The sequence below is a fragment of the Rhipicephalus sanguineus genome, chromosome 6 (genome assembly GCF_013339695.2).
Source record: "Rhipicephalus sanguineus isolate Rsan-2018 chromosome 6, BIME_Rsan_1.4, whole genome shotgun sequence".
NCBI classification, from domain to species: Eukaryota; Metazoa; Arthropoda; class Arachnida; order Ixodida; family Ixodidae; genus Rhipicephalus; species Rhipicephalus sanguineus.
Window position 1 is genome coordinate 17,579,943 of NC_051181.1, and position 16,684 is coordinate 17,596,626.

General features: G+C 47.9%; 1 long non-coding RNA gene across 2 annotated transcripts; it reads left to right on the forward strand.

Annotated features, from left to right (window-relative positions):
- The first annotated feature begins 1,134 nt into the window (after nt 1-1,134).
- Nucleotides 1,135-12,249, forward strand: LOC119397773 (uncharacterized). 2 transcript variants are annotated; one of them, XR_007416474.1, is made up of 5 exons: nt 1,135-1,233; nt 1,341-1,417; nt 11,472-11,539; nt 11,604-11,822; nt 11,970-12,249. It is a non-coding gene; the product is annotated as an uncharacterized LOC119397773 (long non-coding RNA). The 2 variants fall into 2 exon arrangements; XR_007416473.1 differs by lacking the exons at nt 1,135-1,233; nt 1,341-1,417 and adding exons at nt 7,819-7,867; nt 11,322-11,398.
- The last annotated feature ends 4,435 nt before the right edge of the window (nt 12,250-16,684 follow it).

A 16,684-nucleotide genomic window follows, 5' to 3' on the forward strand; every position in this document is an offset into this window, starting at 1 on the left:
ATGATGAAGCACTTATATGCTCAATGTACAGTGGTACGACATGAGTGCTTTTCAAGTGTACTGAGCGTTTACGGTTTCTGCTTGAAGCTCAAGAAAACGTACCGCCTTTGCATGCATTAGATGCAAAGCACTTGAGTTGAACAACAGCAATAAATGGGAACAAATGCGAGTGCCGAGCAGAAATTTAATTTTGATCGTGATACTATAGCGCGCTAGGCTCTATTAAAATATCTACGATTTTGAACTGTCCACCGAAAATTATCATCCCCGCCTCCGCCTTGTCTATGAGCTCAAGTGGAACAGTTCGGCACTTCTGGAACGCTAGCACGGTGCTCATGCTTTAGCACTGTCGTGAATATAAATATATGATTGATCTGATCGAGCCGCATGACAAAGGGAGGACATCAGATATAATGGTTACATATAGAAGTGTGCGAAGATTGAACATTTGGAATATCGAATCAAATATCGTCATACTTGATTCGGTCTTCGGGAATAGCCCATATGCGTTAATACGAATATTTCAAAATATCATCTATGCCCAAATAAACACGAAATTAACGTAAAAATACGATAATTTCTACGGTCATAAGCTATACGTCGCTTGCAGAGCCAGAATTCGATAGTCCGCACACACTGAAGAGTTTTAAAATTTCTACTTGATGCTCAGTTTATGGTTTTCGTGTTAATTTGTTTTAATGTTAGAGTACCAACGATATTTTGTGTTAACAACGAAAACGATTCAATTCAAATTCGATCCGCTTCTTGCACGCATTAGGGCTGCCCTAAAATGTTCAGGCATGTCCTTCAGTTGAAATTTCCCGCTCCTTTTTTTTCTCACCCGAAAGAGCTGATATAAGCAACACGTGCGTTCCTCCGAAAAAAAAAAAAAAAGTGGTGAGATCTCTCTCCCAGAAAGAATGACAAGGCCTGAAAGGAGGAACGGTATGTGCCGGTCTCCGTCGTGTTAAGAGGGAGGCGGGGCGTGCAGCGGGGCTACCATAGCGGGGCGCCGGGCCCCGCACCTCTCGCGTTTTCTTTTTTTTCTTTGTCACAGCGCTGGGGAGGGGAGCAAGCTCCATGCGTCAGTTCCCGCCAAATTGTAGCTCTCTTTCGAGCGAGGACGTGCGGTGCTGAAACACTGCACAGAGACGGGCAAGCACTCAGAGGCATTTCGTTTGCCTTGATCCTGGAGGCGGCCTTCTCCCATTGCCGAGGATTTGAAGCGAACTCGTAAGTGGCATTTTATTTCCTCGCTGTATCGCATGGTGAGTTTTGTCTAGCGACAAAATCAAATTTTATTTGCACAATTGATGCGTCAATCTGGTCGTCTCTTCTAGCTGGCAGATCAGAAATGTTCAGGCGAACGGCGGTTATATTTGTCCGTGGACCCAAAACTTCGTTGACGGGCAAATATGTCAGATTTTCTTGTTTTTTATTTGTGGCATCTTATTGTAAGACCGTGACATATTTTGCCGTTTTCTCTAGGGAACCCTGCAACAAGGACTGTAGTGTGAATAGCGTGCTGCGCTGCTCTCGCCAACTGAAAAGAACTCTGGTAAGATGCATGCTTGGTTACGAAAGTCTCACGCAATCGCTTTTCACATTGAATTTGGTCGCAGGTGTGCTGTAAATGCCGACTGCACAATATGTGACTGGCCCGCTGCTGCTTTGAAGGTAAGATTGTGTTCTCATTAATCTATTTATTGTATCATTTGTTTTCCAGTGACATAGCCAACAACGAAAACCTCGATCCATCCTCTCTCCACATATTATCTAGTCTGTGCGCTGTGGAGCTTGAAGCACTTCTCGGAATTTCAGCACACTCGCATTCATTGTAAGTGCAGTGTTTTTCTTATTTGTGCAGCGACAAAATTATTTTGTTTAGTTGTGTGAATAGAGTTTCTAGACGCGACATGTCTGTGCAACTGGTCAAGTAAATAGTCTACCGTTTCTCACAGTATTATTCATTGTTGTTTCTTTCAGTTTTTCCCGACAGAAGAAAAATGCAAGTCTAACATCTCGACGGTAAAACGTCGCATCTGCGCACAGGGCCAAGAGCACGAGAAGTGGCCGAAAGAAGGGAGCCGATCCAACAGGAATGCCGTCCGTCTTTATATTTATATATGTCAGCGTTATCATGCCGTGATCACATGGACTGTACGATTGCGTTGCACAAGGGCTGATGCAAACGCTCCGTGCGAACAATGTTGCATGGAAAATTAGTGCATCTATACAATTGCAAAATAAAGATCTAAAGAGAGAAAACTTATATTCACGTCTTTCTTTTATTGCGTGTTACGTATTAACACGTTAACAAGTGCAGACCGTTAGAGGCGTTTAATTCCGTCTTACATGTGCACTCTGCCCGTAATTAATTCAGATAGAGTTAAACGCCTCTATAAACTGCCCGTTCACATTAAATACGACACGCATCAACACACCAGAAAAACAATTGATGCGTTTTGTTAGAACACGTACAAAAAATAAGAAAAAAAAAGCAGAGCAATACTAGCGAGAAACGTCCGCAACCGACCCACGGCCGTCGGTAAATCGACGCTTATGTAAGGTCGGGCATTAGTCAACCCGCGAGCGGCATGCACTCGGCCTCGTCGGCCACGGTGGACGGGCCTACATTGGGTGCCGACGCAGGCCCACATGAGGCCAATGTCAATCCCCGAGACCGGCCCTACATCGGGTGCCAAGGTTGGGCCAACGACAGTGAAGTTGGCCAGCGACGTCAGGCCGACATTTTGCCAAGGATAAAATGTTGCTTGGGTACTGACCGATCCCTTCGTCCCAAACGGCACCGAGCACCTTGCAGGCACCTTCACAACAATCGGCTGATGTGCCCAGCCCCAATGCAACGCTTCTCGAAGGGGGGATAGATACGTCGACTAACATGTCGCCTACGGAAAATCTTGAAACTTTGCCGCGTTCGCTCTCCGATGAGCGTGTAGCTGAGCCCCAAGGCTCAAATTCTTCTACTGACCGATCCCTTCGTCCCAAACGGCGCCGAAGAAAGCCGACTCGATACAAGGACTACGTTCCTTGATATATATATTCTTCATAATACTCATGTTTCACATACTACTATACTGCTTATATACTACTTCATATACTATTTTCATATATTACTGCATAATCCTGTTTTTGGGGAACATATAATGGTGACTGACACTAAGTTCCTAACTACTACTTATACTAGTTCATAAATGGGCTCATGCAATAAAAATAAAAATTCATTACATCAAGTTTAGTCAAACTACGTCAACTCTGGTCACATAAATATTGTCCTAATAAAGAATACATTCCTACATGTGATAACTATTGTATAATGATGTTACTTATTTTTGCACATTTTCTTACAAGATGTTCAAGGATTTTGTGCCAACGTGTTACTTCATACAAACGTTTCAGTGCCTTACCACTGTATAATGTCATATACAGAGTACAACTCCTTTCCTTTTTAGGGGGAGATGATGTGGTGTCGCGTCTTACCAGTTTCGGTTTCGATTGTGTGACGCGGAGCGCCACACAACGGGTATTTCATGTACGAAATCGTATGACCAAATCTCTTTGTAAATAAACTTCAGTCCCATCCCCGCTCTCCGACTGTCTTGACGCAACTGCGGCGCTCCGGCGCTGAGCCGCCTTCCTAGCCCGCCGGACGGTACCTCCGGCGGCGACACGACAGATTTGTAGAGTTGAATCAACTGAACTCAGCTTGCATCGCCGCCGCAATCTTGAAGTTTTTAAAGGATGCTGGGCTGATTCTTTCGAACCTCGTTGGACAGGGGTATGATGGATGCTCCACAATGGCTGGAAGAGAAGCTGGAGTTAACAGAATAATACAGAAAGAGCTTCCAAAGGCACTATTTTTCCACTGCGCAAGCCACAAACTGAATCTCGTGATCAACGATTTGAACGAAGTCTCTGAAATTCGCAACACAATAGGGATCATCAAGCAAGCCATAAACTTCTTCCGTGAGAGCGTACTTCGAAGGAAATTGGTGCCCAACATTCCGATGCTGTGTGAAACAAGGTGGTCTGCAAAATACAAGTCGATTAGGATCTTCTCAACATTACGTGGCCATAGTTGAAGCCCTCGAGGAGCTCGCATCAATGGAATCAACCTCGAATGCTGCAACTAGGCAACGAGCTCACATCCTCTACTGTGCAACGACAAGCTCATCTTTCATTGTCTGCTTGCACATCGTAGCGAAGTACAGCGCACGACTGGAACCTGTTACGAACGTTCTGCAGAGTGTAACAATGGACTTTCATTCTGTACTCGACCACATCACTGAGCTGCAGAATATATTTCGCGACCACCGGACTAACGCTGAAGAGCAGTTCTCTGACATCATGAGAACAGCAACTGAAGCAGCCAATCGCTTAAACATAGTGATATCTGTGCCAAGGCAAGCCTCTCGTCAGACCCACCGAGACAACTACGGGATACAGTCGCCGGAGGAATATTACCGCGTGGCAATATATGTGCCCTACTAAGCAGTCTCTCACTGCTTCTTTGGCTCGCCGCTTTTCTGACACTAATGAGAAGAGCTTCAAGCTGCTCCAGCTTCATCCAACAAAAATGAAGTCTTTGAGCCTTGTTGAGTTTGCTGTCCTCTCTGATGAACTCCAAGAATTTTATAGCATCGAGAACTTCAAGGAAGAGAGCATATCTTGGTACGAGATGTGGCACAACAAAACTAGGGACACCTCAGAATTAACTTATTCTGAACTCTTGCTTCAGGCCAAGACATTCTTCCCCGCTGTCGCAAAAGCCATTGAGGTAGCTCTGGCATTGCCAGTTACCACCTGCACCGTCGAACGCTCCTTCAGTACAATGAGGAGAGTCAAAACATGGCTACGCTCAACAATGACAAATGACAGGTTGGGCGGCCTTTGTATGATGAGTGTGCACCGAGAGCGTGTTATGAAACACAAAGATGATTTTATCACGCGTGTCATCACGCAATTTGCCCAGAAAAATCCCATACGGTTGCCGCTACTATTCAAAGAAAACTGACGGATTACAGTTATATGTTGGTGACCATGTTGTACTGTGCGCTGGTGGTGATCAGTTCGCGCGAGTTGAAATCCCGCAGGCAGCGAGACTGAACATGTACTCTTCTTACCCGAGTGGTGCTAAAGAAGAACTTGTTCTTGGGCGAGTTGGTGCCTGAGTTTGCTAAACGTGTTAACTTTGGCGCAAAGCTAAAACATGAAAAAAAAAGCGTCTTCGGAGCAGCGTGAGCGGTGCTTACTGGACGGTGTTGACAGTGTCCAGAGGTGTGCGCCCAAAACAGGAACTGGACGCCAGGTGCACGCGTTGAATGGTGTAATGTCTTTTTTCAGAGACAATGACTTATGCATAATGCAATCGGACAGAGAAGATGGTTTTGTGATATTGTCTCACGTGCCTTTAATGAAAAAGCCTTGCAGGCTGTTAATAAGAATTTCAAGTGTGTGAAAGTGAGCTTGACAAAAGTCGAGAAGAACGTAGGCAAACTGTGTGAAGAAGTTGGGGGTAAGCGTTTGTCTAAGCAGATTTCTATGTCCAAAGCAGATAGCTTGCTAGCATTTTTAGCGCTAAAACTCACATGGTTGATATACCGTTCCGAACGATTATCAGTGAGCGGGGAACATACGTGTATGGTGTTGAATGTTTTCGTTGCAAAGGCAATACAGGATATCTCTTTTCAGCAGATGTGAATGATCTTTTTTATGCTGTTCCACCCTGAGCTCTTCTCTGCAGTTAAGCAGTGCATTGAAGAAAGTGGCGAGGCTGATTTTGTAGCTAGGGCAGAAATGTCGGTCTCTATTTTGATGTCTGTGTTTGAAATTTATCTCAACAGCACCTTATTTTCTTTTAACGGTGGCATTTATCTACAAAAGAAAGGCATTTGTATCGGGTCCAGTGTAGCACCAATTTCAATACATCTTTTTATCTCGTATTGACCAGGCACTACAATGTGTTTATACTTTATTTCATCCATTTTCTATTTTTAGGTGTGTTGACGATTTTTTTATTTCTTAATATAAGATATGCCATGTGCCTTACCATGAAATGGTATATTTCATTTTAGGTGCCTTTAAGACGAATCCTAAGGATCTAACTTTCACTCATGAGCTTCAGACCGACCATTGTTTGCACTTTTTAGATATTTGCCCGGCTGTGAAAAACGAGCATGTTTCTTGCGCTTACTTGCCTCGCAGCACAAAAGCGCTATTGTCTTATGATTGTTAAATGTGCATCGCTTTGTATTGCCTTCAATCTGCGTTGCGCAGGTCGTGTTCACCCATGATGTACTAGCCTTTGCATTCAGATTGGCAAACTCGAAAAGGCTGGCTTCCTTCGGATGGTTTTGGTTGACGTCACCGAGTCTTTGCTACAGAAAGTGAAAATCAGTACTCTGGAGGAGCACTTGAGAGAACGGGAGCGTGCAAAACCACAAGTGCTGCCGTGCATGCACAAAGCGAGCCATAACCTGATGAAGGTGGCCACTAGGCGTGGAATTCCTGTTGTGTTTTCCGCTCCAAATGAACTGGCACAGCTGTGCCAGCGAACCTCTAGTGCTAAGCAGCAAGGGTGCTAAAAGAGGCACATGAAACCCTTCAGGCGGCGTGCCGAAGGCGTTGTCTACCAAATTCCTGTGAGCTGTGGCAATGGCAAGTCCTATACATAGGACAAACGGGACGTAATGACCACCTGAGGGAGCACGCCAATAGTATTGGCAAAAGTGATGGTGCGCATCTTCCGGTGCATGTTAAGGCATGCTCATGTACGTCACGTTTCGAACAAACTAAGATTGTTGGCAAGAGCAGAGACCAAACGGCGAGATAACTTTTAGAAGCGTTTCATATTTCAGGGAATGGGTCCGCCTGTGTCAGTGGCACATCATTCGTATCGTATCAATCTGAGAGATCCTTTTTTAATGGACAGCTTACGTATTGACATGCTGACGTCACAGTTTCACGCCCCTGCGCATGCGTATAAGTTTTCTTGATTTCCAATCTTTGCCGTCAATAAACAGTTCGTAGTTTGGTGCCCCCCTGACTCTTTCCTCTGTGTTTTTTCATGTTTCCAGCTTTGCGCCAAAATTAACACGTTGAGAGCGGTGCTACGTTTTCGCATTTTGCTTATTACGTTTAGTTATTTCTTTATTAACAAAATCCAAGTATTTTTCAATCTAATGATTCCTTGTTTTGATTTTGTTTTCGCATGTGCGTAACTCAGACCATAAATAGTGCCTTTTTAGTGCTAACTTACCATACCCCCCCCCCCCCAACCCAGCAGTTGCCCCCCCCCCCCCTGAAAAAAGTTCTGCGGACGCCCATGAACATGCATCACATCCCTCTCCCAGAAAGAATGACAAGTCCTGAAAGGATGAACGGAATGTGCGAGGGGGAGACGGGGCGTGCAAGGGAAGCGCCGGAGCCCGGACCTCTCGCGTTTTTTTTTTTTTTTTTTGTCACAGCGCTGGGGAGGGAAGCATGGCGTGCCGCGTGCGTGAGTTCCCTTCCCGCCAAAATCGTAGCTCTTTCGAGCGAGGACGTGCTGAAACACTGCACAGAGACGGGCAAGCCAAGCACTCAGAAGCATTTCGTTTGCCTTGATCCTGGGGTGCTATCGCGGAACGATTCTACTTTTTATTCCAATGCTTTTCGTGCTTTTCGCGCTTGGCCATTGGTCATAACGACGGTCCGTCCGCGTTATCAACGCGATCAGCCAGCCGCGAGTGGTGGATGATAAGAATAGCATAGAATATGGCATTGGAATCGGGAATAGCATCGTTCCGCGATTGCACCCCTGGAGGCGCGCGGCCGTCTCCCGCTTCCGAGGATTTGACGCGAACTCGTAAGTGACATTCTATTTCTTCGGTGTATCGCATAGTGAGTTTTGTCTAGAGACAAAATCAAATTTTATTTGCACTGTCAAGACGTTTATTAGCGGGCACTCGGCGACGGCGACAGTCAAAAGCGGGGCCGACTCTCTGCACGAGGAGCGTGCTCTCAGAGAAGAGGCGACCCCACTAGAAGGCGCTCGAGAGGACGACCCATTACCGACTACGAACGCTTCGCTACAATTACCCCGGGTACGAAAAGGGAGCCGCCTGGCGACCTAGCAGCTTGTCACTATGAGCGGGTCATGGTAGGGCTTCAGACGCTCCACGTTGACAATGTCGCGCCCTCGACGGCGCATGTCCGAAGATGGTTCGATGGGTTCGATCAGGTAGTTGACCGGGGATGTGCGTTCCACGACACGGTAGGGGCCTTCGTATTTGGGCAGTAGTTTGGAAGAGAGGCCAGTTGCAGTGGTCGGGACCGAGAGCCACACGAGCGCGCCAGGGAGGAACGTGGAGTCAGAAGTGGTGGTGTCACCGCGAATGCTCTTCTGCCGCTCTTGTTCGTGCGTTGTAAAGGTCTTCGCAAGCTCGCGACATTCTTCAGCAAGCCTGGCTGTGTCCGAAATAGGCGCACATTCAGATTGATCTGGCTTGTAGGGAAGGATGCATACCCTGAGCGCAAATCGAGCGATGAAAAAAATTCTGCTCCTTGCAGGCTGTCAATGGCGTCGTCTATTCGAGGTAGGGGATAAACGTCCTTACGGGTAATCTTATTGAGTCGTCGGTAGTCCACACAGAACCGCACAGAGCTGAGAGCCGTCCTTCTTCGCAACGAGAACGACAGAAGCCCACGGGCTGTTGGAGCCTCGAATAACATCGCGGCGAAGCATGTCTTCGACTTGCTCGTTAATTACACGACGCTCTGCTGGCGATACGCGATATGGACGTTGCCGCAGTGGTGGTTGGGTGCCAGTGTCGATGTGATGCGTGACAGCAGACGTGCGGCCGAGAGAAGTTTGCGCGACATCGAACGAAGAACGAAATTCTTCCAACAGGCATAGAAGCTGGGAACGCTCGACCGATATAAGGTTGTCAGCAATCGAGGAACCAAATACATCAGCGGGTGTCGAATCAGATGTGGAAACAGCACTGAGCGAACGGGAGCTGGCGCAGTGCGTGTCATCCGGTGCGTCCATAACTTGTGCGTCTTCGAGGGCTTCCGCTCTGCCGAGACATTCCCCTCGCACCAGTGTAACAATGTACGGGGATGGGTTCGTAACAAAAATATCGGTGTCGCCCTGAGTGACTTGCACGGTCGCAAATGGCACCAGCAAGCCTTTCCTGTTGAAAACGCGGTCAGATGGAGAAAGGAGTGCAACGGTGTCAGCGAGACCAGTGCAATAGACTGACACAGACGTTGACGAGTTTGCAGGAAGTGTGGTGTCGTCTTTGGCGAGTACCTTGGTCGCAGCCGGTAGACTGTCCGCCGGCGTCAAATCTGGGAATGGTGAGAGCTCTATTTCGGCTGGTGCGCACCGAATTACGGCGTCGTGACGTGCGAGAAAATCCCATCCCAGGATGACGTCGTGGGAGCATGAACAAATTATGGTGAATTCGACGGCGTACAGAGCGTCCTGAATCATGACACGGGCGGTGCACACCGCTGTCGGGTGAATACTTTGGGCGCTGGCTGTACGGAGGGAGAGCCCGGCAAGTGGCGTCGTCACTTTTCGTAGTAGTCGGCTAAATTTAGCGTCCATAACGGATACAGCAGCTCCAGTGTCTACAAGGGCCGATGTGCGCACACCATCTACAAACACGTCTACTACGTTTGATGGGCTTTGCTGAGGGCTTTGGCAGTTCGATAGCGTCGCAGCCCTTGCCTCTTGGACTGCGACGACTAGTTTTCCTGTTCTCGTGCGACCGGACGAGGCCGCATAGGCGACAGTGATCGGCGTAGTGGGGACGGTGAACGGCGGGTAGATGAAGCTGGGCGTGACGTCGGCGACATAGGCGGCGGCGGGTCGTAATACGGGCGGCTGGACTGGTTGGTGACGGTTGATCCGACTCGAGGCGGCTGCACGCGGTTGCAATAGCGGGCGACGTGACCGGCCCAACCGCACGCAAAGCAGATGGGGCGGTTGTCGGCAGTGCGCCATCGGCTTGCCGGACTAGGTCCCATCCATGTCGCAGGACGCGAGGGACGGGGCGACGGCTGATATGACTGCATGGTGGTCTGCAGTCGAGGCGTATGAATGACGTCGGCGTACGCAGCCGGCACACTCGCTTCGAAGGCCTGAGGCCTGGCGACGGCCCCGGCGTAAGTTAGCGGGGGCACCACAGGGAGCGCTGGGGGCGGCCTGGCTGCAACTTGCGCGTAACTGAGAGGCGCAGGCGCTGGAGGGGGCTGGTGGTATTCCGGCATGACCTCCGCGATTTCCTGCTCGATTGCCCGGCGTAGGGGAGGCAGCAGTGTGGTCGACGGCTGCTCAACATGCTGTGGGTGAGCGAAGGCCAGTAGAGAAAACTGGCGGGCAATTTCCTCGCGCACGAAGGACTTGATCTCGGCGAGTAAGACGGAGTGGTCCGACGTGGCCGACAAGCCAGCGAGATCGGCGTCGCGTGATGGAGGTCGACGCGTCATTAGCCGCTGCCGGCGCGCTCCTCGTAGCTTTGGCACAGTGTGATGACCTCTGCCACAGTGCGAGGGTTTTTGGCAAGCAGCATGGTGAAGGCATCGTCGTCGATGCCTTTCATAACGTTCCGGATCTTGTCGGACTCAGACATTGTCGCATTGGCTTTCTTGCACAAGTCGAGCACGTCTTCAATGTAGCTCGTGAAAGACTCGCCGGCCTGCTGGGCTCGTTCACGTAAACGCTGTTCGGCTTGCAGCTTGCGAACGGCAGGGCGGCCAAACACGTTGATGATGGCGGTCTTGAAAGCGGACCACGTAGCGAAATCGGATGCGTGGTTGTTGTACCATAGGCCGGCCACACCCGCGAGGTAGAAAACGAGGTTGCTCAGTTTGCCTGCCTCGTCCCATTTATTGGGGACGCTCACACGCTCGTAGATCGCGAGCCAGTCCTCGACGTCGGTGCCATCCGCGCCGGTGAAGACAGGAGGGTCGCGGATGCGGGGGACACCTGGACATGGCGTCGGCGCGAGAGGAGGCGTTTGCTGGGCGGCGTCTTGAGTCAGGCACGGTACGGGATCGAAGCTCCAAGGGCATCGAATGCGGACCGTAGTTGTTGAAAGGGCACAGCACTCTCCACCAAATTGTCAAGACGTTTATTAGCGGGCACTCGGCGACGGCGACAGTCAAAAGCGGGGCCGACTCTCTGCACGAGGAGCGTGCTCTCAGAGAAGAGGCGACCCACTAGAAGGCGCTCGAGAGGACGACCCATTACCGACTACGAACGCTCCGCTACAGCACAATCGATGCGTCAATCTGGTCGTCTCTTCTAGCTGGCAGATCAGAAATGTTCAGGCGAACGGCGGTTATATTTGTCCGTGGACCCAAGACTTCGTTGATGGGCAAATATGTAAGATTTTCTTGTTTTTTTTATTTGTGGCATCTTATTGTGAGACCGTGACCAATTTTGCCGTTTTCTCTAGGGAACGCTGCAACAAGGACTGGTGTGGATAGCGTGCTGCGCTGGTCTCGCCAAATGAAAAGAATTCTGGTAAGACGCACGCTTGGTTACAAAAGTCTCACGCAATCGCTTTTCACATTGAATTTGGTCGCAGGTGTGCTGTAAATGCCGATTGCACGATATGTGACTGGCCCGCGGCCGCTTTGAAGGTAAGATTGTGTTCTCATTATTCTATTTATTGTACCATTTGTTTCCCAGTGACATTACGAGCCAACAATGAAAACCTCGATCCACCCTGTGTCCACATATTATCTAGTTTGTGCGCTGTGGAGCTTGAAGCACTTCTCAGAATTTCAGCACACTCGCATTTATTGTAAGTGCAGTGTTTTTCTATTTGTGCAGCGACAAAATTATTTTGTTTAGTTGTGTGAATAGTTTTTCTAGACGCGACATGACTGTGCAACTGGTCAAGTAAATAGTCTACCTTTCTCACAGTATTATTCATTGTTCTTTCTTTCAGTCTTTCCCGACAGAAGAACAATGCAAGTCTCACATCTCGATGAGGGTGGCGATTTACCGTCTCACATCTGGACGGTAAAACGTCGCATCTGCGTACGTGTTCAGGGCCAAGAGCACGAGAACTGGCCGAAAGAAGGGAGCCGATCCAACAAGAATGCTATGATGCAGCAATCACATGGACTGTATGGTTGCGTTGCACAAGGGCTGATGCAAACGCTCCGTGCGAACAATGTTGCATGTAAAATTAGTGCATCTATACAATTGCAAAATAAACATCTAAAGAGAGAAAACTTATATTCACGTCTTTCTTTTAGTGTGTTACGTATTAACACGTTAATTAGTGCAGATCGTTAGAGGCTTTAATAATTCCGTCTTACATGTGCACTCTGCCCGTAATTAATTCAGATAGAGTTAAACGCCTCTATAAACTTCCCGTTCACATTAAATACGACACGCACCAACACCCCAGAAAAACAACTGATGCGTTTTGTTAGAACACGCACAAAAAATAAGAACAAAAAAAGAAAGCAGAGCAATACTAGCGAGAAACGTTCGCAACCGAGCCACGGCCGTCGATAAATCGACGCTTATATGTGATGTCGGACCTTGGTCAACCCGCGAGCGGCATGCACTCGGCATCGTCGGCCACGGTGGACGGGCCTACATCGGGTGCCGACGCAGGCCCACATGAGGCCAATGTCAATCCCCAAGACCGGCCCTACATTGGTTGTCAAGGTTAGGCCAACGACAGTGCAGTTGGCCAGCGACGTCAGGCCGACATTTTGCCAAGGATAAAATATTGCTTGGGATGTCGACCGGTGACCCGGTAGGCATGTCGCCTGCAAAAACGGAGTGATCAAGTCTTCGCGACATAGCCATGGTTGCTAGCCAGACCTATGCGCAACTCTGCTACCCAAAGGTACACTCTTAGCAAACGACCGCTTAAAACAACGCATATAAGGCGGAAAGTAGGTCAAATTTTCGACGCTTATAAATGGCTCTCTAAGCGGCCTACTTATACGGCTCTTTCATGCGGCCCTTCTTTATACGGCCTCTGGCTAAGCGGCTCTTTCTTATGCGGCCTAAATTTATGCGGCTCTTCCCTATGCGCGGCCATCTCGTTGCCAGAAGGCCGTTTAAAAGTGACCGCTTAAAGTAACGCATACCGTCGATGTGGTTAAGCGGTATTTCAGGTCAAATCTGTCCGGCTTATATACGGCTCAATATGCGGTCGAAATATATGCGGTACTTTTCGCAAATTTTTAGAAAAAAAAAAGAAATTCTTCTACGTTGTAGTTGATCGTGCAGTGTTCCTCTTTTTTTTTCTTTTGTTCTCTTCAGCCTTTCAACTCATGAATATGCATTTACACATCACAAGAACACTGCACAGAGAGTCACAAACCATGTATCAACACACACACACTCCACCACGGGGATTTGAACCCAGGCCAACCGCGTGACAAGCAGACACTGTAACCACTACGCCACCGCACCACACGATCTGGGTGGACTTCCGCGGCTTTATATATGCACTTCACGTTATCTTGGACGATTTTACGATCGGCTACAACGCTATAATTTTGCATAAATGAGAGGCATCGTTCGCGTATAATGCGCGTGTATGCGTGTGCACGACCTTAAGCGAACCCTCGGTCGATCGCGGGCAGTCACAGTCAGTTTGTGTGTGGAATTATGTTTCTCGTCCGACGGCTTGCGCATCCCGCACGGAGACAGAGGTGAACAATGAACGATGCGTTTCCGAGTGCATTTCCATTTGCCGGCATCATACAGCAGCCGAACGTGCCCTGATGTGCAACCAGCCGCCAAAGAAAAGTTTTCTGCGATGTTTGACGCAGTACAGGCGGTGGAAGTCAGCTGATCTCATCTCTACTTGGCGAAGTACAGTCTCCCACGTCCTTCGCGAGCATCGCGTTGATGTCGGTGCGTTTATACGGACAGTATTGTGTAGAGGTTCATCTCAGAGAATCGGATTAAAACACATAATCGCTTATTCGCGCAAGTGATGGGTTTGGTGTAGTGCAGCGCGTACGAGGCGACGGACCAGCTTTCAGAACGTACGCGCTCATTTCTCTCTCGAGTGTAGCATAGGCGATGAAGAAACGTTGTTGTTGAGTCGAAAGAACAACGAGCCTTCGCAGAAAAAGAATGCAGTCTCCCGAGCTCGAGGCTGACGGCGCGGACGAGCGATGCCGTGGGATTGTCATGCTGGGGAGGACGGCGGGTCTGAGGTTGTTCGTTCTCGTGGTTCGTTCGTTGTTGACAGTTGGAAGTGATGCTCCCCTTGGCTTCCACAAACGATGAAACGTATAGTGCATGACTGGCGCGGAAAGAGCACGCATGAAATCGCTTGCATCACCCGTTAGAACATATGTTTCCTGCCAAGCGTCGCATCAAAAATAGCAATGCTTGAAATCGAATGAAGTCACAATATGATCCAGCTTTCAAGGATAAAACCATGCTATTTCTTCAAAAGTCAGAAGTGGCCTGAGGGATTCAGAAGGATCATGTGAACAATTATACTGAATGATGCAAAGATTAACTTGAAACATTCTAATATTTAATAGGTGCTGTTAAATCTAAATAATAACCCCAAATTAAATATGCACTTGTTTTGCACCTTGAAGCTTCATGAACGTTAAGCTCTATAACATGCCTCAGTTGACCACATATCAGCGCCGAACAGCGATCTGGTGGAGGCCCTGTGTTGGGAAACATAGCAGGTTGAAGGTTGTTTTCGTATTCCACCCATTGTCGACGAGTGAAAGTGATTCTTTCCTTGGCTACGAGATGTGATCGGAGCGACAAGGGCCAGTATTACTTCACTCCACGTCATCCAGTCGATTATGCTTTGAGCTTACAACGCTTAAACGTATAAACTAGCAGAATGCTAGAAGTGGCTGAACTCGGGCAGTAATCTTGACTTCTAGGAATAAATGTTCACCTGTCTTAAAAATGTGCAGTCAGTAGCATCCTGCTTGATTCGGATCATGGGACACGACATGCAAACGTAAAATACTAAATAGTAGATATAGAGGAACAATTCTTTTACTCAGTAGGTGTCATAATTGCAAATAACAGCTGCAAATAAAAAGCACGCTTTCACACTAATAGCACACCCATAAATGTTGAGCTTTACGTGTCCCAGTCAACCTCCCTCATGTTCAATACCCGGGGCGTAGCCAGAAATTTTTTTCAGGGTGGGGGGGAGTCATCCATGCTTTATGTATGTTTGTGCATGCGTTTGCATGTCTGTGTGTATATATACACAAGCAAAATTGAAAATTTTCGGGGGGGGGGGGGTTGAACGCCCTCCAATGCCCCCCCCCCCTGGCTACGCCCCTGTTCCATACCATGTAGCTTTACGTGCACCTTTATTTAAATATAAGCTGTCATGCAACATCCTTAGCTTTGGCTGGTACAGCAGCTAATACAAACTGTGCTTGAGAATCCAAGATTTATTGCCAGTACCAACACTAGCTATACACAATAACATTCTGTAGTAGTTCAAGCGCAAGTGTTGCAGCTTTTTTTTCAGAATTAGCAGCTCATATAGCGCTCACATAAGCATGCAGACATACACGTCTAAATGTGCAGCTATTATTCTTTTTTACGAAGAACTGCGTGAAATAAACTGGCACAAGGAGACGCACGGACAAGCGTCTTCCTTGTGCCAGTTTATTTCGCGCAGTTCTTTGTAGTCATGGATTACCAACTTGCCCAGCGATCAATTCTTCAATATTATCCTTTACGTGCAGCCCCCTTCCGTGGCAGTTACCACGGCACACCATCTGTCAGACATTGTGCCACATAAAGGGTATTTGCATATAGTACAAGATTTGTCCTTCACTAAATGTTGAGACCTGAAATGTATTGTATTTTTCTGGTACCATTTCAAAACATGACCTTTCCCTTGCAGTGTTGAGACATATATTTGCAATAAGTTAGTCAGGCATAGAGTCCAAATCCATCACTGTGCCAGCCTGGCACTTAATTATGTATGCATGGGTCCCTTATTTCCATTCTCTGCTTCAAGCCCTTCCCTTCACCCATTACTGTAGAACTGTGGCATTTAGGTGTTCCATCTGGCACCGCTAATTGTTGTTACATTTTGTGCCATTTCTTCGAGTACCCATGCCAGTATTTAGTGCACTAAGTGAATGAAGGAACATGTTATGCTGCTGCGCAGCTGCATACTGAGCAGAACAATGAAATGTAGAGCCATGAGAGAAAATATAGAGAATATTGTCACGCTACAACGCAAACACAAGACAGTGAGAAGTTCTACAAGAGTAGGAGGACAGCTTGTTGACACAAAAAAAAATAGCAGGCACAAACATGTCTAGCAAGACTGAAACTTGGGCTAGTTGGTTGTCCTTCATGATGAACCAGCAGCACAACCACACACAGAGGAAAGGTACACGAAACACAGCACTGTGTTATGTGCCTTCTTTCCTATGTCCGTGTGTGGTTGCACTGCCGGTTCATCATGGACAAACATGATGTCTTCGGCAAAATCCCAAAGACCCACTAGACATTGATGTTCATTGATGTCCCCATTGTCTTTCTCACCTGCAGAGCACACGCATCACTACATATACAATAGGATGCATTGCAAGGGTTCTTCACCTATATGCTCTCTTGTTGGAGTAATAGGGCATTGTGTGAACAAAATAACGAAGGTAAAAATAAAATCAC